Below are 23,085 nucleotides of genomic sequence, written 5' to 3' on the forward strand. Positions count from 1 at the left end.
CACAGAAAGGTTTTAAAGTCTTAAAGATAAGTATCTCTGAGCGGTTAAGAAAATGACCTCAATGGGAAGAAGTGAAATCCTCCCTGGAAAATTTCACCGCAGGAGCGGGATGGCTCTTTTCCAAAGAGGAAACCCGAAAAAAAAATTAACAAGAATACTCATAAACATTATACTATTTTCAAATGAGGGTTGCGACTCAGCTGTAAGACTTCACTGAAGTCTAATCTTGAAAAAAGACTTTGAAATAATAAACCTGCTCCAAATTAGGAACGCCTGCAAATGTAGTAATTTCTACCTAAGAGGCTTTGTGTCCAAACATGTCATTTGAGAGCCCAGGCAGACAAAGGAGAATGGCCTTGGAAACAAGGCCGCCATTCAGCCCGGCAGCCCCAGGGCATTGGATTTCCTCCCTGGGCTCCATAACATTTTCAGCCACATTAGGCACCAGCTTCAAACCTGGTGGGAAGCAAATTTAAGTGTCTCTTTTAGTGAAAAACAATGAGAATGCTGTATTTCACAAAAGAAAGGAATCCTATCACTCTTGGGTTGGCAGATCTGGACTCCTAACAATTAAATTTGACAGTAGCTTGTACTCCTAGATGTTGAATTTTAAAGCCGCCTTTGGGCTGGCAAAACTTACCCCAAGGGGGAAATGCCCTAGATCCTCTAGTGAGCACAGGTTCTTCAACGACCTAGGGGAAAACGTTTATCCTGTTCATATTTATCTTTGTATTTCTAAGGATACGTGAACAAGTGAAGGATCCTATAACCAGAAGGCAGCCTTGTGGTGCTGATACTAAGGAATAATAGGAGATTAGAAAAGCATAGGTGACTCAAATTCACCAGTGTATTCATTCACTCACTCCTGCATTCAAGTAACAGGTATATGCTGAATGCTACCATGTACCCCGTGCCTGAGGTACAGAATTAGACCTATGGTGAGCAATAGAAATAGTGGCATCTGGGTGGAGAGTGGGAGACTCTCAAACCTGCAGGTGGAGGAGAAAGAAGACTTTCAGGAGCTGCAGAAGAGACGAGAAGGGAGGGGTGGAGCCATGGGCACAGATTGAAGAACACAGCAGGTAAAAGGATATCAGATCAGGGGGCAGTGAGATCTCTGGTCACAAAAAGAAAAGAAAAGATTGAGAAACTAAGGGTTGAGGGGAATTCCCTGGTGGTCCAGTGGTTAGGACTCTGCGCTTTCACTGCCAAGGGCGTGAGTTCGATCCCCAGTCGGGGAACTAAAATCCTGCAAGCTGTGCAGCATGGCCAAAATCAAACAAACAAACAAAGGGTTGAGAAGTGAATGGAAAAGCTTTACTGTCAAGCAAGGACCCCCAATCCAGCCCAGGTCTAAGCTCTAGGGGATGAGGTCGGGGGAGGAGAAATGAGCATCTTTTAAAACTGAAAGATCATGAACCGTCTTGGTTTCAGTTTAGGAGAGCAAAGTCTCTGAGGGTGGCTGATGAGCTTGTCGGTTATATAAGCCCTGGACTTGCTAGAAGTGATCAGCTGTGGGTGTTGGGGACATTCAGTTCCCTCTGCCGTGTATGTGAGGCGCCCAAATTGGGATGCTGCTGCCCAGTTAGGTCTACATAGTTGTCAGCAGGTCAGGAGCCCAGGTCAGCATTTGTCATGCTTAGGATGGGGGCAGAAACTGTACCTCCAACAGTTCTTGCTCTTTTGTGTATTCTGAGACCCTTGTGGTAGGAGGAATCATAAAATGCCCCCTTTCCCCTACCCCCCACCAAGATTTCCTGTCCTAATCCCAGGCTCTGGGAATATGATGCAACACCATGCCCTAATTGTGCTACATTCCATGGCAAAAAGGGAGTTTGCAAATGTCATTAAGGTTACTAATCAGTTGACTTAGAGTTAACATGGAGATTATCTGGGTGGGCCTAACTGAGTCACACTAGCCCACTGAAAGCAGAGAGTTTTATCTGGCTGAGAGCAAGAGGGGAAGTCAGAGAGACTGACAGTGTAAGAAGGAGTTGATGCACTTTGCTAGCTTGAAGATGGAGGGGGTCCCATGCAAGGACCAAAGAGCAGCCTCTAGGAGCAATTAGTGACCCCTAACTGACAGCCAACAAGGTAACAGGCACTTTAGTCTTACAGCTGCAAGGAGCTGAGTTTTGCCCACCATCCGAATGAACTTGGAAGTGACTTCTTCCCCAGAGCCCAGGAGAGCTGACATCTTGTTATCAGCCTGGTGATACCCAGAGCAGAGAACTCAGTTGAGCCTATCCTACAGAACTGTGAGTTAATATATAGGTGCTGTTCTAAGGGGCTAAGTGTCTGGCATTTGTTACACAGCAATGGAAGCTAGTACAACCTTGTCAGTGGTGGATGTAGGGCTGCTTAATATAGAGACAGTGTCGCTGCCTTCAAAATCTTTCATCTTGTGGGGACAACAAATGCAGGCTGGTGCAGAGAAATGCAGGATTAAATTGGGGCATGGAAAAATCACTACTGAGATGTTCTGAGCAGAGAGGGGGCTATAGGCTGTGAAGAGGAAGCATGGGATCAGGGATGAGGTGGGTGGCTCCAGCTATAACATAAACCCCAACATTTAGGTGGTCCTGGGGCCCCAAAGGTGCTCTGGGAAGGGATGGCTATGCATACGGGAGCAATTTCCCTCTCTCTTTGCTGTCAAAATCAATGGGAGAACAATCAAGAAGTGAGAATTTGGTTAAGGAAAGGATATAGGGATGAAAATGCCACTTGTTGCTAAAAATGAATGGGTTATCCCCTACAGTGTTTATCACAGATACTATTAATAGGCTGTCTCTATTTTGCTGTAAAAGATGATGCTACTGTCCAATTATCCAAAGTTCCGTTTCTTTCCAACAGTACTTTATAAAAAGGTCGTACGTTAAAATAAAAGGAATGTTCGGGAACCCAGGGGAGATTAAGCTGTCAGCCAGCTGAGGCAGGTCCTCTCTTGGGGAGAGATTAATTCCTCCTCTTTTAATCTCTGCAGACTCTTCCCCAGGACCCCGTTGGATGAGGATGTCAGTGAAGAAAATGCACCTCCTGCAGATTTCTCCCTCTATGAAGGGTGGGAGGTAAGGGGGTGGTGTGGGCAGTGGCAGATGGGAGGGGGAAGGGAAACAATGCTTATTAACGCGTGGCCTGAGAGGCCCCCAGAAACAACACTCTCCGAGGGGGTCATCTGCATCCTTCAATTAGCGTCTCCAAAGACCTTGATAAATGAATGAAAAAACATCCATTGGCTTTTGCCATGCAATGTTGCCACATTGACAGCCTGCCTTTTTTTTTTTTTTGGCCATGCCATGCGGCTTATGGGATTTTAGTTCCCTGATCACGGATTGAACCCTGCCCCTCGGTGGTGAGTGCACGGAGTCCTAACAGTTTCCTTTGCCGTGAGCATGTATCTCCTTCAGATTCATTGAACGTTTGCCCTCTTCCTTCCCAGCCTAAGAGGTGAAGGATTGGAGACTCAGACCACGGAGAAATAATGCAGTGACAGAAAATATTTACAACTGCACAAATCCATTTCTTGGCTTTCATTCACTTGAGTATTGCTATGGGCTGAATGTTTGTGTCCCGCCCCCCAAATTCATATGTTGAAATCCTAACGCCCAAGATGATGGTGTCAGGAGGTGGGGCTTTGGAATGATTAGGTCACGAAGGTGGAGCCCTCGCAAGTAGGATTGGTACCCTTCTAGAGGAGACCTGAAATAGCTCCCTTGTCCCTTCTGCCATGTGAGGACACAGCGAAAAGATGACTATCTGTGACACTGAATCTTCTGGGGCCTTGTTCTTTGACTTTCCAGCCTCCAGAACTGTGAAAAATAAATGTCTGTTGTTTATAAGCCACCTAGTCTGTGGTATTTTTTTCTTTTTTTTTTTTTTTTTTTGCGGTACGCGGGCCTCTCACCGCTGTGGCCTCTCCTGTTCCGGAGCACAGGCCCCGGATGCGCAGGCTCAGCGGCCACGGCTCACGGGCCCAGCCGCTCCGCGGCACGTGGGATCCTCCCGGACTGGGGTACGAACCCGCGTCCCCCGCATCGGCAGGCGGAACCCCAACCACTGCGCCACCAGGGAAGCCCCTAGTCTGTGGTATTTTGCTATGGCAGCCTGAACACACTAAGACAAGTACCATGGAACCTATCTTGGGGTTTTGGACATGGGTGGGAAATTGAGGATGGATCTGGTGCTGATTAATCACTGCGGTTTGATTATCTCCTTGAAGGTGCCCTTGCCTTCCCTTGAAGGCATCCTGTGAGCACTTTTGTGCAGGATGTGTGCTCAGCCTTGCTGCAGGGGCTTGCTCATTTCCTACCTGCAGGGAAGTTTCTACACCATGGCCTGCCGTGACTTGCTCCTGACCACCTGTCTGGCTTCATATTTGGAATTCTTCCCTCCATACTGATAGCTGCAGCCACTCTGGACTGTTTTCTGCTTCTTAGATACCCTGGGCTCTCTCTTCTCCTTTGTTAGAGGATTCTCTCCATCTAGAAGCTTCTGGATACCCCCTCCTCTTTCTTCTAGGCAACCTCCTTATTCTTCAAGTCTCAGTGCAAACTCCAGCTCTATTACACTTTCCGTGATGCTCTCACACACTCAGGAACTGGTTTCTCCATGCTCCCACCAAGCCTTGACCGGCATGTGGTACTGTAATTGTGTTTGCCTGAAAGGCTCTCCACTGGACTCAACTACTTGAGGTAGAGATTCTGTTTTGTTTTGCATATTTTCATATTTGTATCACTAACATTATCTTACTTGCATAATAAATATTCGCCGACTGAATGACTATAGAGCTTACGGAGTGTTGTGTAGGTGTAAAGCGCCCTGTGGGACAGCGAGCTCATCCACCACAGGTGTTCATTCAGTGTTGGGCATCTTGTGGGAAAGGAGTGGTCATACTGGGAATAATGCAGAATGCTTTAGAGTAAAACCTCCTGAAATGCCAACATACCTGGGGGGAGGGTTTATTTGAGGTGGAAGAAAAACAATAAGACTTTGGAAGGTACTTGTGAGATATTCAACTTTTGAGAATCTTCAGTTGATGATCCATTAGGGAAGAAAAAAATCAGATACCAGTTTCTTGTCGGTGCTGGTAGTCAGCTGCAGCCTTATTGATTTCAAATGCTGTCTACCTTTGGCAGGGCAAGCAGCTCCTTTTCCAGCATCTGCACATGAACCTTCGTGCACCCAAGAATGTTAGGTCCGTTTGCTTACTAAATCACAGCTCCTATGCTCATCAATGATGAGCAAATAGGGCTTCCCTGGTGGCGCAGTGGTTGAGAGTCCGCCTGCCAATGCAGGCAACACGGGTTCGTGCCCCGGTCCGGGAGGATCCCACGTGCCGCGGAACAGCTAGGCCCGTGACCCATGGCCACTGAGCCTGCGCGTCCGGAGCCTGTGCTCTGCAACGGGAGAGGCCACAGCAGTGAGAGGCCCGCATATCGCAAAAAAAAAAAAAAAAAATGATGATGAGCAAATAAATAGTGTGATAGGGTGTCTTTTTTTTTTTTTTTTTTTTAAACTTAACAGAAAGAATGGGAGATTTGGAGCCAGAAGACTCCCAAAGTCCCAGCCTTGACTCCCAAAGTCCCAGTCACTCTTTGCTTGTGTGCGCTTGTGTGATCTTAAGCTCTTTCTATTTAATTTTTTGGCCGTGCCCAGACCAGGCCTCTGCAGTGAAAGTGGCAAATCCTAACCACCAGACCACCAGGGAACTCCCAGGCTTAAACTCTTAGTTGCTCAGTGATGTCATCCTCAAAATGGGGTATAACAATGACAGCGGCAATGGGCCTACAGGGTTATAGTGACTGGCAAATGAGGTGCCTTAGACTTCGCTAAAAGATCCTTTTCTTAAGTGGTAAAATTATGACTTTCATACAACTATGAAATAGACAAGGGTCAAAGATTTTATTTAACTCATTTGTTAATGTGTACACTAGTAAGATGTTCAAACTGGCTCAAATGAGAATTTGACTTACGGAGATTTTTATTCTCCTCAGGACATAATTCCTTTGCATTGCCGTGAACAGAAAAAAAAAAAAAAAATTGTGTTGTCAGTTTTCTGCAACTTAACTTCTATCCCTGTAGAGTTGTTAAGTAGCTTAGTCCATCAAAAGCCAAGGTGCATGCTAAATGGAGTCAGATAATCCCTGGAAAGTCTGCTAGAAACCCCCCAGCACTCTCCTGCAAGGACACCAGGATTCTCTTTTGCCCATTTCTAAGTCTAGCAATTTTTCCTGACACCCAGTAGCTGGGTATTCCTGCCCCTGGACAATCCTATCTAGTCCTTTCTTTCTCCTTGACAACATCACACCTGATCCCACCCCTCCCACCCCACCCTCTTCTCCACTGGACCAGATCTTTAGAGAAAAGGCTGGCCCCTCTCCTCCAAGACGATTCTCCCTTAATTAACTTCCCTCTCTTGTTTTTTCAGTGGTTCCCCTCCTCCTCCTTCTTGGTTCCTACTCCGTGGCTTAGAAACCGCTTTAAATCCCTCTTAACTTAAAAACAAACACAAAACAAAACAACTGCCCCTCTGTTTGTGCAGTTATGCTACGTAAAAACAACAACAACAACAAAAACCCTTGACATCTTGATGGCTTACAGCAGAGATCAACACACTTTTTCCTTAAAGGGTCAGGTAGTAAATATTTTAAGCTTTGTGGACCACATAGAGTTTTCTGTTCCTATTCACTTTGTTTTTCTTTACAACTCCTAAAAAACGTAAAAGCCATTCTTAGCTTGCAGACAGTACAAAAAGAAGCTGCAGGCTGGATGTGCTTTTGAGAAACAAGTGTTTATTTTTCACTCATGTCTCTGAGGCAGAATATATCTGCCCCTCCCCCCCCACGGGGAGGGGGTGTGGGTGTGGCCACGTGCTGCCCTGGCCAATGGAATGTTAGCAAAATGTGGCCTGAGGAGAACATACCTTGAGTACCTGCTGGTCTAAGAAAGATGAAAGACAAGTGGAGCCGACCTGGACCCAGATCCCAGCTTGGAACCGTGCCAGCTTAGATTAGCCGAACCTCAGCCAACCTGTGATGGGCAGCGCAGATGACTATTTAAGGGTGAACAAGTTGGGGAATTTGGTAGCTGTAGTTATTTCTGTTTTGCTGATGAAAATCTTAGACTAGTGTTCCTGAAAGTGTGATCAGAACACCTGGATATTTGTAAGTATCAGTTTCTTGGGGACTCTCCTTGGAGGGACTAATTTGGAATATCTGGGGGGAAGACTTAATAACATGCATTATTACTAACCTCCCTGGGGAGTTTGAGACCGGCTGTCTCAGGCTTCATGAGTTCTTTGGTTCATACTGGTAATAACTGCTTTCACTGGGTACCGACCGTGCACCAGATGCTTTGCATATATGTGTGATCTTACTTTTAAATCTTGCAACAACTCTAACTAACTCATACTATCCCCATTTTACAGCTGAGGAAACTGGGGCTTGGAGAGGTTAAATAACCAACCTAAGATCACATGTCTATCAAGGAGCAGGGTCAGACTTACCCAGTGATTCTTCTACTATGCCTGCTGCCCACTGGCATAAGTTAATTTGGTTTCCAGCTTTAGTCTTACTTGACATATATAATTATGCAAATCACCCTGTGCTGTCAGTTCTTCTAGCCAAAGACAGTGTAGTGAAACAAAAGAGGAGACTGTGGAGCAAGGAGAAGAGCAGAATAATGGTTCTGGGAAGCTCTGCCTGTGGACTGTCTGGCAAGGGAAGGGGCAGGGCCAGGGCTACTCGGTCAGGGTTGATGGGCTGTTTCTGGTTCCTGAGGACCTAGAGAAAGGAGGGAGGGAAGGGAGAAGGGTCCGCCAGGGCCGAGGGGTTGAGTGGTCCCACCTGAGATGGCTCACAGTGTAGCCAGAACCTTTAAAGAGAGCCGACATCCACACAGGTGGATTCCATGCCCTTAGAATTGCCTGGAGAGGGTGTTTAAAATGCTGGTTTTCAGGCTACACCCCTCCCCAGGCCCCACTCTGACCTGATAGGTCTGAATTACACCCAGGGATCTTCCTTTTCAGCAGGCTTTCTGAGTCTGATGTTGGTGTTTTTAGATCACGTTTTGAAAAACACTGAACTAAAGAAATGATTCACAAACGTTAGATTTTCTGCTTTGAAAAAAAATTAAGGAACATGAATAGTGTCAGTAAATTATAAAATGCAGAAAAATAAAAGGAAAAAAATCATTTGAAATTCTATCAGTAAAAGATACTACTACCAACATTTTGATGTGTATTCTCCCACATTTTCCCTGTGTGTGTGTGTAGATAGATGGGGCCATACGCTATATATTACTCTGTAGCTTGCTTTCTTGCCTTTAACCATATATGTTAACACACCCTTGAAGTCAATAAATATACATGTACATCATATTTATGGTAGATTTTCAGGTATCAGTGGAGATGCTTGTCTTGGGGGACTGGTTTGGGACCTTTCACCTCCTCTTCATCTCACACTATCAAGCAAACACTACCCTTGGGTTAGGCCAGAGCTTGGGGTTCATCTATAAAGTGTAGGCAGCTACACTTTATAGAGCCCTGCCTGGGCCGGGCAGGGAGGAGCTCTTGGTTGGTTCTGGGCAAGGGGCATCCTTTGCCGGCATTATGGGCAAACGCTCCTGGTTTCCTGCAAGCAATCCGGGGATTTTTCAGCTTCTGAGGGTTTTCCGGCTCTGAAGCGCAAGGCTGGCAGCTTTGGGTTAAAGGCGTGTCCGTCCGGACCCCACCCCTTACCTCCCACCCACGGGAGCCCCTCAGGGATGGAGTTCAAGACTGACTCGAGGATTGAAACCATAAACCAAGCTAAGCGTTGCCTGAGCGGCTGCCTTTGAACTGCAGAGATGGCCTCCCCCAGCCTCTGCCCTCCCCGTGCAGCCCCCTACCGGGGGCCCCAGCAACAACGCAAAGTTCAAATCTATGGCTACATGGAAGAGCGCATTTGGGAACAATCAGGGGGCCCCTGACCTCTGACATGTGACCCCGGGGCCGCCCTCCCTGCCTCAGAGACTGGGCTTGAGTCCTTGGAGCCAAAGAAAAAATGTGCTGTAGAGTCCCATTTTTGAGAAGGAATGAACTTAGAATAAAATCACTAGTAAGCTTTTTTTTAAAAAAAGTAATTGGTATAATTGGCTTCAGTCTGCGAGATACACAAACAACACAGCAAATCCTTTAACCTCCTGTTCAGGGCTGTAAAGGGGCCTGTATTTGTATTTTCCTGGTCCTTTTATGACCTAGGGCCTGGCCTCTCTCCTCTCTGGACTGGGGCTGCCACAAAGCCGGGCTAATCCCAGAGCAGTTTCGGAAATGAGGGTCTAGAATGGAATTTCCTCCACACACCCTCCAGGCCATAGCCTCTTCACTGCACTTCCCCCTCTGGGTGGCTCTGGGCCCCACTCTGGGAAACAAAGCGACTTTCTGAGTTTTCCTTGGAGCCCAGCGAGCCACGCTTGGTACAAAAATTCAGTGAAAGCAGCTCTATGTTCCCTTCCCAGCGGTAGGGCTGTCAGAGGAAAGGAAATCAAGTGCTGCACATTTATGAGGTTTACTATGTATAAATCTCTGGGGAGGGAATACAAAAATGTATCTTGTAGCTAGGAGCCTTGCCCTCAAAGAGCTTACCGTTTAGTTGGAATATCGTAACTAATCAGAGTACAGGGGGAAAGTCAACTCACAATTCAAGACGGCAATCCAAGCGATCCTTTGATAGATGAATGTTCCAGGCCTTAAGAGTTCAGGAAATGTGAAATATTTGTTGAGCATCTCCTCTACTGGATATGATAAGGGGTCACAAAGACCCTTCAGTTGTAACTTGTCTCAAAAGGTGGTTCCCAACCATTTTTTCCTTCTGTGCACAGTCCTCTCCCTCTTGGAGAGGTGGAGTTTATTTCTTCACTTCCTTGAATCCGGGCTGGCCTATCACTGCTTTGACAAGAAGCAGATTGTGGAAGTTATGCTGTGCTAGTTAGTTCCAGGCCTGGCCTTTAAGAAGACTGGCAATTTCTGCTTCTTTTCTCTTAGAACCCAGCAGACATGCTGTGAGGAAGTCCAAGAAGCCACATGGAAAGTCCAAATGGAGGCTAGTTCATACTCCAGGACCATCGTCCTAGCTGAGTTTCTGCCAATGGCACCCACTTGCTAGGTATGTGGTGAGCCATCTTGGCAGTAGACCCTTCAGCCCGATTGGTCCACCTCAGCTGACAGTACTTGGGAGCCGACAGGCGCTGCTTTGCAGAGTTGTGTCCAGGTGCAATGCTGTGAGCAGATCAATGGCAGTCGTGGCATTCATGCGTCAGCTTTGCTCTCAAAACCATCCTATAAAGCAGATATTATTAGTGTTACCCCCACTTTGTGGATGAGGGGCAGAGATGAAACAGGTAGGCAAATTATCCAAGATTACACAGCTAGTAAGTGGAGAAGGCATGAGAACACAGACTGTGTCCTGGGGTTGGTGCATATACCAATTGGAGTCAGGTATATTAATTAGGAAGTTGTGTGATATAAAACACGAAGATGGATGGGTTGGGACTGAGTAAAGGAGGAACCCACATGCCAAGATAAAAAGTTAGCACTTCATTTAATAATGGCCCTTTAAAAGTGGTCATTGAAGGCTTCTGAGTAGAAGTGACAGGATAAAAAGAACTCACATAAGTGATTGACATTGGGTGGTTTGAAGGGACAAGGAGCCATAAGCAGATGAGTCAGCAGAGGGATAGAATTGTTCAGGAGGGAAGTGATGGGGATGCCGCCTAGGGTGGCAGCAGTGGGAGTGGAAAGACACAGGCCAAAACTTGAAAAGAAAACCAGTGTTAGGATCCAATGACCAATGGTTCCAAAAATTTGCATCTGAGTGTCCCAAAGGAGAATGGTTTAGGTGATACCACTAAAGAATTGGTAATGCAGAAGGAGAGAAGTATGTCTTATGCACTCAGAAAGTTGTTAGTAGAATTGGATCAGAATTGAGGATGACAAATGGAGTTTTAGCTTTGCTGAAACCGGAGGGCTGGCAAAGAATGAAGATGTGGAAATCATGGCCTCTGCCCTCAAACAATTTATAATCCTGAGTTCTCTCTTTCCCTTACATATATATACCCAACCACACATTCATACATGATACACACTCATACACATACACCAGATGGCAAGTAGAAGTAGTGCATAATAAATAATAATAAAAAGAATGAACTGCCAAAACAATGGGTACTGAGTGATCAAGAAAGGGGAGATCGATGGCCCTGCAGCATCCAAAGGGGTTACCAGGAGAACCAGAGGTGGCATCTTACTATGAGACTCACTCAAAGACCAACATCCCAGGGTGTAGAGGGACTGTGGCAAAGAAAGATTATCATAGCCAGTACACAGTCTTTGAAAACGTGATTTTTTTGTTTTGTTTTTTCGGTACGCGGGCCTCTCACTGCTGTGGCCTCTCCCACTGCAGAGCACAGGCTCCGGACGCGCAGGCTCAGCGGCCATGGCTCACGGGCCCAGCCGCTCCGCGGCATGTGGGATCTTCCCGGACCGGGGCATGAACCCGTGTCCCCTGCATCGGCAGGCGGACTCTCAACCACTGCACCACCAGGGAAGCCCTGAAAACGTGATTTTTAATGACCATAAACTATTCCACCTTATGAGTAACCACAATTTATTAAACTATCGCTGTAATATTGTACATTGATGACATTGATAATCTTCACAATTTTTTTAAAAAAACATTAAAAAAAATTAACTAATGATTTTTTGGCAGTGTTGGGTCTTTGTTGCTGCGTGCGGGCTTTCTCTAGCTGTAGCGAGTGGAGGCTACTCTTTGTTGCAGTGCATGGGCTTCTCATTGCGGTGGCTTCTGTTGTGGAGCACGGGCTCTAGGTGCATGGGCTTCAGTAGTTGTGGCACATGGGCTCATTAGTTGTGGCTCACGGGCTCTAGAGCACAGGCTCAGTAGTTGTGGCACAGGCTTAGTTGCTCCGTGGCATGTGGGATCTTCCCGGACCAGGGCTTGAACCCGTGTCCCCTGCATTGGCAGGCGGATTCTTAACCACTGTGCCACGAGGGAAGTCCCCAGTTTTGGTGATTGTAAGTAATACTAACATGAAAGTCTCTGTAAAAATTTTTTTGCATACATCTGACCATTCTTCGAAGAGGGAGTCCTAGAAATGGAATAGTGGGCTGAAAGGTGAACATTAAAAAATATTCTTGGGCTTCCCTGGTGGCGCAGTGGTTGAGAGTCCACCTGCCAATGCAGGGGACACGGGTTCGTGCCCCGGTCCGGGAAGATCCCACATGCTGCGGAGCGGCTGGGCCGGTGAGCCATGGCCGCTGAGCGTGCGAGTCCGGAGCCTGTGCTCCGCGGCGGGAGAGGCCACAAGAATGAGAGGCCCGCGTACCGCAAAAAAAAAAAAAAAAAAAAAATTCTTGATACTGATTGCCAAGCAGCCTGCTAAAAAAATTGCCCACTCACACTTTGTCCAGCCTTGTCTAAGAAGCCCATGCCACTTTTCAGGTTACGAAGGAATAAAAAAGAAGGCATAAAACTGTATACTCTGTCTGACCTTTTTGTAAATTAAATATGTGAAAACAGATGAAAAGATAACCCCAAATGTTAACAGTGTGTAACTCTGGTTAATGAGGGTTTATGGGTGATCTAATGTTCTTCTTTATCCCTTTCTATATAAATTTCCTAAATAGTATGGGTATTACTTTCAAAAAACTTTTTTTTTTTTTTTTTTTTTTTTTTGTGGTACGCAGGCCTCTCACTGCTGTGGCCTCTCCCGTTGCGGAGCACAGGCTCTGGACGCGCAGGCTCAGCGGCCATGGCTCACGGGCCCAGCCGCTCCGCGGCATGTGGGATCCTCCCGGACCGGGGCACGAACCCGCGTCCCCTGCATCAGCAGGCGGACTCTCAACCACTGCGCCACCAGGGAAGCCCTCAAAACACATTTTTTTAAAGCAGAAAAAGGAATATAACAGAAAGAACACTGTGCTCAAGTCAAAGGAACTGTGTTGTCCAAGGTCTCCTGCTGGCAGTGTCCGCTCGCTCGGACAAGCCAGGCAGCCCTGTTGAGTTTCCGCTGGCTCATCTCAAACAGCCGCCAGTGGTTCTCAGCCCAGAGAATCATTAAAATCACCTGGGCACTTAAAAAAATACCTTGCCTGGGACTTCTCTGGCGGTCCCATGGTTAAGACTCCGCGCTTCCAACTGCCCCGGGCACGGGTCCCATCCCTGGTCCTGGTCCTGGTACTAAGATCCCGCATGCCTCACAGGGCAGCCCAAAAAACCCCCCCAAAACCTTCCCTGAGTCCCACCCCAGACTCACTGAATCTCAATTTGCAGGTGTGGGGGGCGGGAGAGCGGGGGCGGGCATGGATATTTTAAAAATGTGACTCACGTTCCCCCATGAGCAGCTGAGGGGCGAGCAGCCCCCAGCAAAGGCTCTAAGGAAGGCCTCGCAGGCCCGTCCGCCATTCCTCCCCGCAGAGCTGCGCTCGCACCTGGGGAGCAGGGGCGCAGAGGAGAAGGGGCGGTTGCCCCGCCGGAGGCCCGTCGTTTGTGTGCATTTGCCGCGCCTCAGCTGCAGGTAGGTGCCCTGACTCACATGCAACCACGTTTACAGACAGTGAGTCAGGACCAAACAAAAGCGCGTCTCTCACTGAGGCAGCCAGTTCCTCCTTCATTCCAGGCGCCCGAGAGGTCAGAGGGGTGAAGCCGGGCAGCCCCCCGAGCCATCCCGCGCGAGGGGCAGGCAGAACGGGCGGTCTCGCCTCCGGGGGGCTTGCGGTCCAGGAGGGGCCGCGGAGGTGGGGCGGAAGGCAGCGCGGGACGAGGCTGCGTGCGGCCTCCTGCAGCCTCCGCGCCAATGGGGAGCCGCCACCTCACGCGGGCCCGGCCCGCGGCCTCCTCTGAAGCCGGCCGATTAGGGCGCTTTAATCCTTTGCTCTCCTCCTCGGGCTCGGTCGGCGCGGAAGGGGGCTGGGCCGGCTGCCGGTTCCCTCAGCAACGGGGCCTGGCCCGGCTCCATTGTGCGGAGGGCCCCCGCTGGGAAGGGCCGTGGGGAAGGAAGGGGGGAGCGGCCTTGCCCGGCCTTCCCTTCGCAGCCGCGGTGGAGCTGTGGACCCCCGGGCGCGTGCCGCCGGAAGGCGGTGGGACGCCCTCGGGGTCCTCGGACCCGCCCTGGGCGGGGACGGCCGCGGAGGGGCCTGCGGGCATAGCGGGGCTCTCTGTTTACGCGCCGACACGAGGCTGCAGGCCGACTTGGCAGCGCGCAGCGGGAGGAGGCGTTCGAGAGCGTTCGCGGGCGGGCGAGCTTTTCCCTTGGATGCAGAGGCGGCGGCCGCTCCCCGACGGCCCTGCTTGGCGGCCGGCCCTGGCCTTCAGCCCCGAGAGCCCACACTTGGCATTTTCTGACCAGCCTGTCAAAACGACCGAGTATTCTTCTTAGCATTTCTCTTTTCGGAGCTTCTTAATGGCTTCTCCCACTACGGCCCCTTCAACCGCGGGGATTCGCAATCCTCCGCCCCCCGACTGCGCCATCTTCTATCCGCGTTTTACTGTGGTCCTTTCTCCCCCTCCCCCCTGCGCCTCATTCATCTCTCCCCACATTCCTTTTTCCCATTTATCTTTTATTTCCTTCATGCACGCATACACACCCATTGCTAAAACAAAGGAAAACCTCCCATCCTCTTTCTAGTCTCAGTTTTCTGTCAGGATAGTAAAAGTTCAGATGGCCTTGAGGGGGATCAATAAGACCGTCCAGGGCTAAAGACATTAGCACACTCTGTGAACCAGATATGCTCTCCGCTTTAGAGAGCTTCTGTCACTAGTACTGTTTGGATTCTTGGTACTTAAGGATGTGAGCTTCCAGACCTAGAAACATAGCTGCTACAAAAGTGACCACTTTTCCCGACCACGCCCAAGGAGGAAGAAGCTCGTGTATTTTACAAACGCGATTTACGTCACTTCGAAATAAATACCTTCTGGAGACACAACCCGCGGTTTTTTCTTTTTGCGGTACGCGAGCCTCTCACTGTTGTGGCCTCTCCCGTTGCGGAGCACAGGCTCCGGACGCGCAGGCGCAGTGGCCATGGCTCACGGGCCCAGCCGCTCCGCGGCACGTGGGATCCTCCCGGACCGGGGCACGAACCCGCGTCCCCCGCATCGGCAGGCGGACTCTCAACCACCGCGCCACCAGGGAAGCCCAACCTGCTGTTTTTAATAATTCCCACAGTGCCGTTTCCTTACGGACTGTTGTTTCAGCCTGGAAAATGTCTTGGTGTTAAGTGTCACGTTGAGGAGACTGTCACCATCAGTGACAGTACCCAGGGCCCAGGAGCACAGAGCATGCGAGCCCACATTGAACATACCCCCCGCCCCCAACCTGCCCACGAATGGAAAGATCCCGGTTCATTTTTCACAGGGAGGAATGGGACCCTTAGACCAGCATCTTTGTTACGCCTGCCAGCACCACGGTCCTCAGACAGTTCAGTAGCTCACAGAACCCTTCACTTGCAACTGCTGCAGGTAGGGTTGTTATGAGGATTAAGATAATTCATGTGTGTTGAACATGGCATACAGGGCCCCGTGCTCAGAAAGAATTAGTAATACTGTCTTTGATCTTCTGGCCTTGGGAATGCGCCTCTGTTATCTCCATGGCTCGCGGGCCAGGATTACTAACCTCGATTCGCAGACAGAGATGGAACCTCAGGCGGTTCAGTAATGTGCCCAGGGTCACCCAGCAGTTAGACGGTGCCGTCTGGATTCGAACTCAAAACACTCAGCAACGTACAGGCTCTCTCCAAAGCATCCGCGGTCTCTCCTGCAAGCATGACAGTATTATAAATGGTTTGCCTAGCCTGAGTTCCCAGAGGTTTGTTCTGTGGAGACAAGTCCATTATGTCAATGCATTTGAAATCAGCTGGAGGCAGTCCTTCAGTGCACGGCTTTTAATGCCTATTAAGCAGGGGGAGAAAGAAGATCAATGAACAGGGGTGTTTTTGCAGCTCCACTACGGCTCGCCGTCCTGACTACACTGCCCAGGTTCTCTGGCAAGGCTGGAGTTTTAAAGCCTCCAAGGAGAACTACTTGAAACAAAGACGGAGGAGATGGCTGTTCCCATGCTCGTGTAATTTTAGGGGAAAAGGAAGATTCCCTGCAGCGTATCCGCTAGATCCAGATGGTCTGACATGAAATGTATCCGAAGAGCCATCATTTAGAATTATTCTCCTGAGGTCTTTACTCTGTTCGGAGTTATCTTTTCAAAGGAAGATGCCTACAATCAGGAAGTCACCAGGATGATGGGACCATGTTCTTGCAAAGCAATGAAGCATCGCCATCAGGAACTGGGGAGGCATGGGGGCGGGGGCACGGAAAGGGGATGGGGTAACAAAGGAGAGAGGCACGGCACCTCGGTGTTCTTCCCGAGGCGTCCTGGGGAATATCTTTTGATTCGATATTGGTTTCATGATCTTGCTGGGTTTTCTTGCTCCTTTCTGACCAAGAATGGGAAAGAGGGATGATGGAGGAGAGGGTGTGGGTAGATGGTGGAAGTCAAGGGAGGGGTGGGCTACCTGGCTGAGTAGAGGTGAGTGGATGAGAGGGAAGTTGTCTCTCACCCCAACACACTTGTGTGCATATATGCCACCCCCACACACACACCCACACTACCCCCTCCCTCCAGCAGCATTTTTAGAGAATAACAGTGCCCCCTGGTGGCCATTTATATGCAAGACTCTTCTAAACTTTCACTGAAGAATAACACAGGTTGTGTTATTCCGTACTTATTTACTCTGGTTTCCCACAGTCGAAAGTCCCCCCTTGTCCCTCTTGTCCTTTTCTTGGAAAATGAACCAAGACATAAAGGTACTTCTGAGAAGTGCTTTGCAGCATTCCCGGTGGTACTCGGCGTGAGAGAGACAATACCCAGAAAACAGCTCCCAAACAGAAGGCCATGTCCTTAGTGTCTTAAGACCCTGGCCTCGTGCTTATTTGGGAAAGAAGCAGCAGGCTTGAGGAGCAGGGATCAGTGAAGAAAGTCTTGATTTCAGGAATTGATTCCAGCCACTGTGCATTTTTTTAATCTGTAAATTACCAGAAGAGCAGAGAACCCTGTATTATCAATATCATCAATTTCTGCTTCTCTGACCTAAGCTTAGTCTCTCCGGTAATGGCTCATTTCACTTTGCTATAATTAAAAGAAATGCTATCGGGCTTCCCTGGTGGCGCAGTGGTTGAGAATCCGCCTGCCGATGCAGGAGACACGGGTTCGTGCCCTGGTCCGGGAAGATCCCACATGCCGCGGAGCAACTAAGCCCGTGAGCCATGGCCGCTAGGCCTGCGCATCCGGAGCCTGTGCTCCGCAACGGGAGAGGCCACAGCAGTACAGCAGTGAAAGGCCCACATACCGCAAAAAAAAAAAAAAAAAAAAAAAAAAAAGAAATGCTATCCATTTGCCTCACTGAGTTCCTACCCTGTACCAGGCACTGTGCATAGGAGCTGGTGGCGTCAGGGTGGATGCAAACATACCTGTGGGACTTTGTTTTCCTCCCAGGAACTCAGACAGCCCAGGTCCCAGATGATCTTGATCTCCCTAAATCAACGAGATCGTGTGTACAGTGAGTTTAACTCACTGCCTGGTACCTCATAAGTGTTGTGTAACAGAGGCTCTGAATGTACCTGATATGTCTGGAACTACATGTATGTATAGAACTAAAAGCTATTTCTAGGGAGCAACATGAATTTTTAAGTGCTTTGGGATTTTATAAGGACTCATTAAAAGGCATCAGGATTTCCAGCTGTGAGATTTTTTGTTTATGTAGTTCAAAGAGTTCTTTCCAAATGCTAACTCATGAATCTTCGCCAAGTCCCCTGGAAATGGCTGGCCAGAAAAGGGAACACGGACGAACCATTAATCTGAGTAATACGGCAGTAGAGTCAGGACAGGGAACAAGCAATTCTTCGATGTGTGCCCCCCCGCCTGCAAGTCTGGAGCAGTAAAACTCCCCTGTAAAAAACCTGGTTTTGCACTGTAAGTTCTAGGTAAGGGAGACTCCTTTACCCCTAAGGTGGGGAAGGAATAAAGCTCTGAAAAACAGTTCTGCATGAGCCGGAAGCAGGATAACAGGGAGGAGAGTGGAGGGCTCACATTGTCCTTTCTCCTCCTCCCCAACATTATTTTTTCCTTGCGGTACGCGGGCCTCTCACTGTTGTGGCCTCTCCCGTTGCGGAGCACAGGCTCTGGGCGCACGGGCTCAGCGGCCATGGCTCACGGGCCCAGCCGCTCCGCGGCACGTGGGATCTTCCCGGACCGGGGCACGAACCCGTGTCCACTGCATCGGCAGGCGGACTCTCAACCACTGGGCCACCAGGGAAGTCCCTTTCTTTTTTTTTTTTTTCTCCCCAACATTTGAATACGGGTGAAATCAGGTGAAAATGAGTATCGAGAGCCTCCAAGGGGAGGACGCAGAGAGGAGTGCTGAAAGGGGCATCAGGTGGGCTTGCAGGAGGCTTTGGGGAGAATCCGTTTCCCTGCCTTTTTCAGCTTCTCCTGGCCGCCTGGGTCCCTTGGCTTGTGGCCTCTTCCTCCACCTTCAAAGAGCATCTGTCCAATGTCTGCTCCATCATCACATGGCCTTTTCCTTTTGTCTCTAGCTCTCCCTACATTCCTGTTAAAAGAATCCTTGTGAAGACATCGGCTCACCCACGCAATGCAGGATAATCTCTCCATCTCAAGACTGTTAATCGCATCTGCAAAGTCCCTCTTGCCATGTGAGGTAGCATTCCCAGGTCCTGGGGATTAGGATGTGGGTATCTCTGGGGGCTGTTATTCTGCCTCCCATGCTGGGAAATCAGGGCAGAGAGGCTGAATGATATTTTGAAGAGGAACTTCAATAATATGGAAAATTTCCCATAACATCAGTTTCCAAGGACTGTGGACTGTTTCACCCACAGTTGCCCATTGGGGTTCTGAAATGTGCAGATGGGAAGTATGCTTCTCCACATGGTCCCCTCCTTGGGGGCAAGGAAGGTCATACCTGGGACTCTCCTGAGCTATGGGTGGTGAGACCCTAGAGCTGTACAAATTTCTTCCTCCGGAAAGCAGAGGGAGTCCTTTAAAGTCTAGCCACCCACCAGGCAGGCCCCACAGGTTGATAGGGAGATGCCCTTGGCCACAGCAGTCGTGGAGAATGGAAGAGAGATTTTATAACCCAAGCACAGTGAGTCCTTTTGGACCCTCTCTGGCGAGACTGTTCCTGGCACTGGGTTAGTAGGAGGAGTCCTGATGGGAGCCACGTATCAAATTTCCTTCTGCTTTGCAAGGGAACCAGGTTCAAGGTAAGAATTCTCAGTGGAGAAAGCTGGTTTCAGAGCGCCTTCAAGAAATTCCCCAGTCAGCGCCGTTCAAAAGGAGTGGCGCCACACCTTGCCCAGAGAGTAAGACCATGAGTTGGCATCCATGTGGCCCAGAACCTCCCAGATGGGCGCAAGTCTTCTGTCCTGTTGTCAGATCTTGTGGTAGCTTCTAGGACTTGATCTGGCCCCGGAGCACGCAGGCGTCCGTGACCCTCCCTGCACCACAGCCGAACACACAGCCCTGAGCACAGCAGACTGACTGCCGCCTTTCTCTCTCAGTATTGAGGCTTTGGAGTCCCCAGCAGGAGGCTTTCCACAAACCACAGTCTCTTGCGTCACTGCTGAGGTTACGATGACCATCACTCCCCCAGCCCTGCTGGCCAATCCTCCCGAGCCTTGATTCCTGCTATCCTTTCCCTTCCAAGGGGTTAGCCCCATCTACAAAGTTTTGGATAGCCCCAAGTTTAGGATAAGCACACTTTCCCTCTTCCAAGCTCTTACTGTTTACAGAGCTCTTTCAATCCTTTGATTGTATCAGGGAGAACAATCTTAATGAGTGATGTATCAGATAGGAATTGGTTAAGTTGCAAAACATGGCAGACGTGACTAATGCTAGATCAGACAACCAGGGCAGTTTGAGGGTTTCTCAGCCTCAGTGCTATTGACATTTGGAGCCAGATAATTCTTTGCTGGAGGGCTGTCCTGTATGTTGTAAGATGTTTTACGGTGTCTTTCGCTTCTAACCACTAGATCAGTGATTCTCAATTGGGGAGGGGGCAATTTCGCCCCCAGAAGGCATTCGGCAATGTCTGGAGATATTTTTGGTTGTCACCACTGCGGAGGTAACTGGAGGGTGGTCTACTGGCATCTAGGGGGCTGCGGTCAGGGGTGCTGCTAAATATTCCACAGTTCGTAGCTCCCGACCACAAAGAATTATCTAGCCCCAGATGTCAATAGTGCCATGACTGAGAAACCCTGGTTTCAAGAAACAGAAATGGATGTTTAAGTTGGTCCAACAGGATGGGGAGAGAAAATCCCAAGAGAAATCTTCCCTCCCCCCGGTTGGATTCTTATCCTATTCTCTCTGCTGATAAAAGCCAGAAATAGTTCGTTTTAGCTGATAATTCCTGGGCTGAAATACCTCACTGGAGGCACTTCCTGGCAAGAGACTCGGAGGGGACCTGGAGCAGGAGAGAGGGTGCTCATTTCACTTTAAGGATGGCTGAGGAAGCGTGGGAGAGAGTTAATAGACGCATGAACCACTGATTGGGAAAAGGGACTGCAAAAATTCTAAAAGCCACCGAGCACAGCTGCATTTGGCAATAGGAGCACTGACGATACGTGGAAGAACCAAACGACAAATATTGAAAGGTTCTGTTGCAGACACAGCCCACAGAAGACAGCAGGCAGGGCTCTTATCATTTAGGATTATTTTTTTTTAGTACCCCGTATCTGTTGAAATACTTACATCTCAAAGTGCATTCAAATATCACCTACTTGTACCTACACATGAAAGCAGGCCTCCATTACAAAAGATTATGAACAGATAACAAAGGGAAAATGGAAAGAGTGTGTTCATAAATGCCTTGGCTACAAATCAGTCAACCCCTGGGCACTGACGGCTGTATTTTTTTTGTTCTGTGAGTGTAGCTAGGTGATAATAAATAGACGCAGGTTGTCACCAATTAGAGTAGCCACTGGGTCCCTCCCCACACCCTCTCCCCATGACAATGAAGTGGGTACAGGTTGAGGGGGAAGGACAGATGCGGAGCCAAAGGAAGGAGAGGTTCATTAAACTCACGGTGTGCTCAGCTGCCTGGTGCGTGTGAATATTATTCTCAAGCCTTTTTTTCCCCCACCTACCACTAGCTTGAGGTATAAGAGCCAAAATACATTAAAAAAAAAACAAGTACAGTCAAATAGAAAACCATTCGTTCTTTCGGCTCTTTCAGGTCAAGGGATAACGCAACTTCCTGGCCAGGTGCTCTCAGGTTCAAATCTCTTAAAGGGTGGGCAGCAAAGCCAAGGATGAAGGGGAAGAAGGGACAGGCCGAGGGAGGTTTTCCTGCTGAAGTGTTAAAACATTCTGGATGTTCTCAGGTCCTTTGGTGACATTTGTTTTTTCTTTTTGCACTAAGACCAAAACTGAGGGCATGTGGTGGAAAAAGGGGGTGTGGCTGGTGAGCATGAATGCCCTCGTTAAAGTTTTTATGTGAAAATTCACCAATTAAAGTGGAAAGATTGGGCTTCCCTGGTGGCGCAGCGGTTGAGAGCCCGCCTGCCGATGCAGGGGACGCGGGTTCGTGCCCCGGTCCGGGAAGATCCCACATGCCGCGGAGCGGCTGGGCCCGTGAGCCGTGGCCGCTGAGCCTGCGCGTCCGGAGCCTGTGCTCCGCAACGGGAGAGGCCACAGCAGTGAGAGGCCCGCGTACCGCAAAAAAACAAAAACAAAAACAACAAAAAAGGAAAGATTTAGGGCAATTCTAGCTCATCAGGACTGGTGACTCTGACATTGTTCAAAGGTGGGGAACTCACCCTTCCACCCCCCTGGGGCTGGGAACTCCCACAGTCTGTCATTGCACCCCGGCCCCAGCATGTCAGGCAAAGGCATGGTCATTAGGCCACGACCTGGAGCTAGTCTGCAGGGTCCAAATCCAGGCTCCACCATTTCTTTCCTCTGTGACCTTGAGCAAGTCAGCTAGCCCTGGGGGCTTCAGTTTCCTCCTCTGTAAAATGGGCACAACCAACTGCACCTCCATCGCCAAAGCCTGAATGAGAAAAGTAGTTGGCATCGTGCCAGGCTCATAGGAGCTGTTTAAATACTAGCCGTTATTATTATTAGGGGTTCAAGTTCTGTTTTGCTCAGCTTTGTAGCTTATCAAAGGCCAAATATCCGAATGCATATTATTGCTTAAAATGTTTTGGGTCACAATCACTCATCCCTTCCCACTGACATTCCATTTACATGCTATACAGATTATTTTCAAAGCGATGCTTGAGAGGATTTTGAATAACCTTTGGTTCTGTTTCTGAATGTGGGCAGGGAGCCCTTTGGGGGTGCTCTCTACCACTTCCAGATGGGCTGCAGATTCTGTCCGGCCAATGTCTGGGGAAGGCCTGGGGGCAGATATGATTGAGATGGACAGGATACCTGCACCCAGCCCCTCGGGACAGAGGGGTCTGGAAACTCCGTGGGTGCACAAAAGCCTGAGAAACCTCTCAGGCCCACCTTGGAATTCCTTCTGTATTTTTCTCAGCAAAATCATTCTCCAGGTCTCTGCCTTTTCTTTGAGGTTCGCTGTATCTGTGCCTTGGACTCTATATATGAAAAATCACAATTGAAATCTAGAGTGGGAACAACATACATGCCCTTAACAGTACTGAACTGTACACTTGAAATGGTTAAGATGGTAAATTTTAGGTTTAGGTATATTTGACCACAGTTACAAATAATTTAAAAAAAAGAACAGACTGGACTGGGAGGGATCTGAGGGCCTTCGTTCATGATCTGACACCCAGTTCCGTGAGGCTCTAGTCCAGGGTGGCGGCTTCCGGGGTGTCTTCTGCAATCCTGTCGTTTTCCCTCTCTGTGAGGGTAGGGCTCAGAGGGCAGCTGGGACCCTTAAGTCCTGTGGCTCCTGTGCCCTGAGCCGTCCCCAGAGGGGCCCTTGTTGACTGTTCCTCAAAGCAGGTGCCTCCCTCAGAGGAGGCCCAGTGTCCAAGGCCCTACCCAGGAGCAGTGCTT

Source organism: Kogia breviceps, chromosome 15, assembly GCF_026419965.1.
Source record: "Kogia breviceps isolate mKogBre1 chromosome 15, mKogBre1 haplotype 1, whole genome shotgun sequence".
In the NCBI taxonomy this organism is placed as follows: domain Eukaryota; kingdom Metazoa; phylum Chordata; class Mammalia; order Artiodactyla; family Physeteridae; genus Kogia; species Kogia breviceps.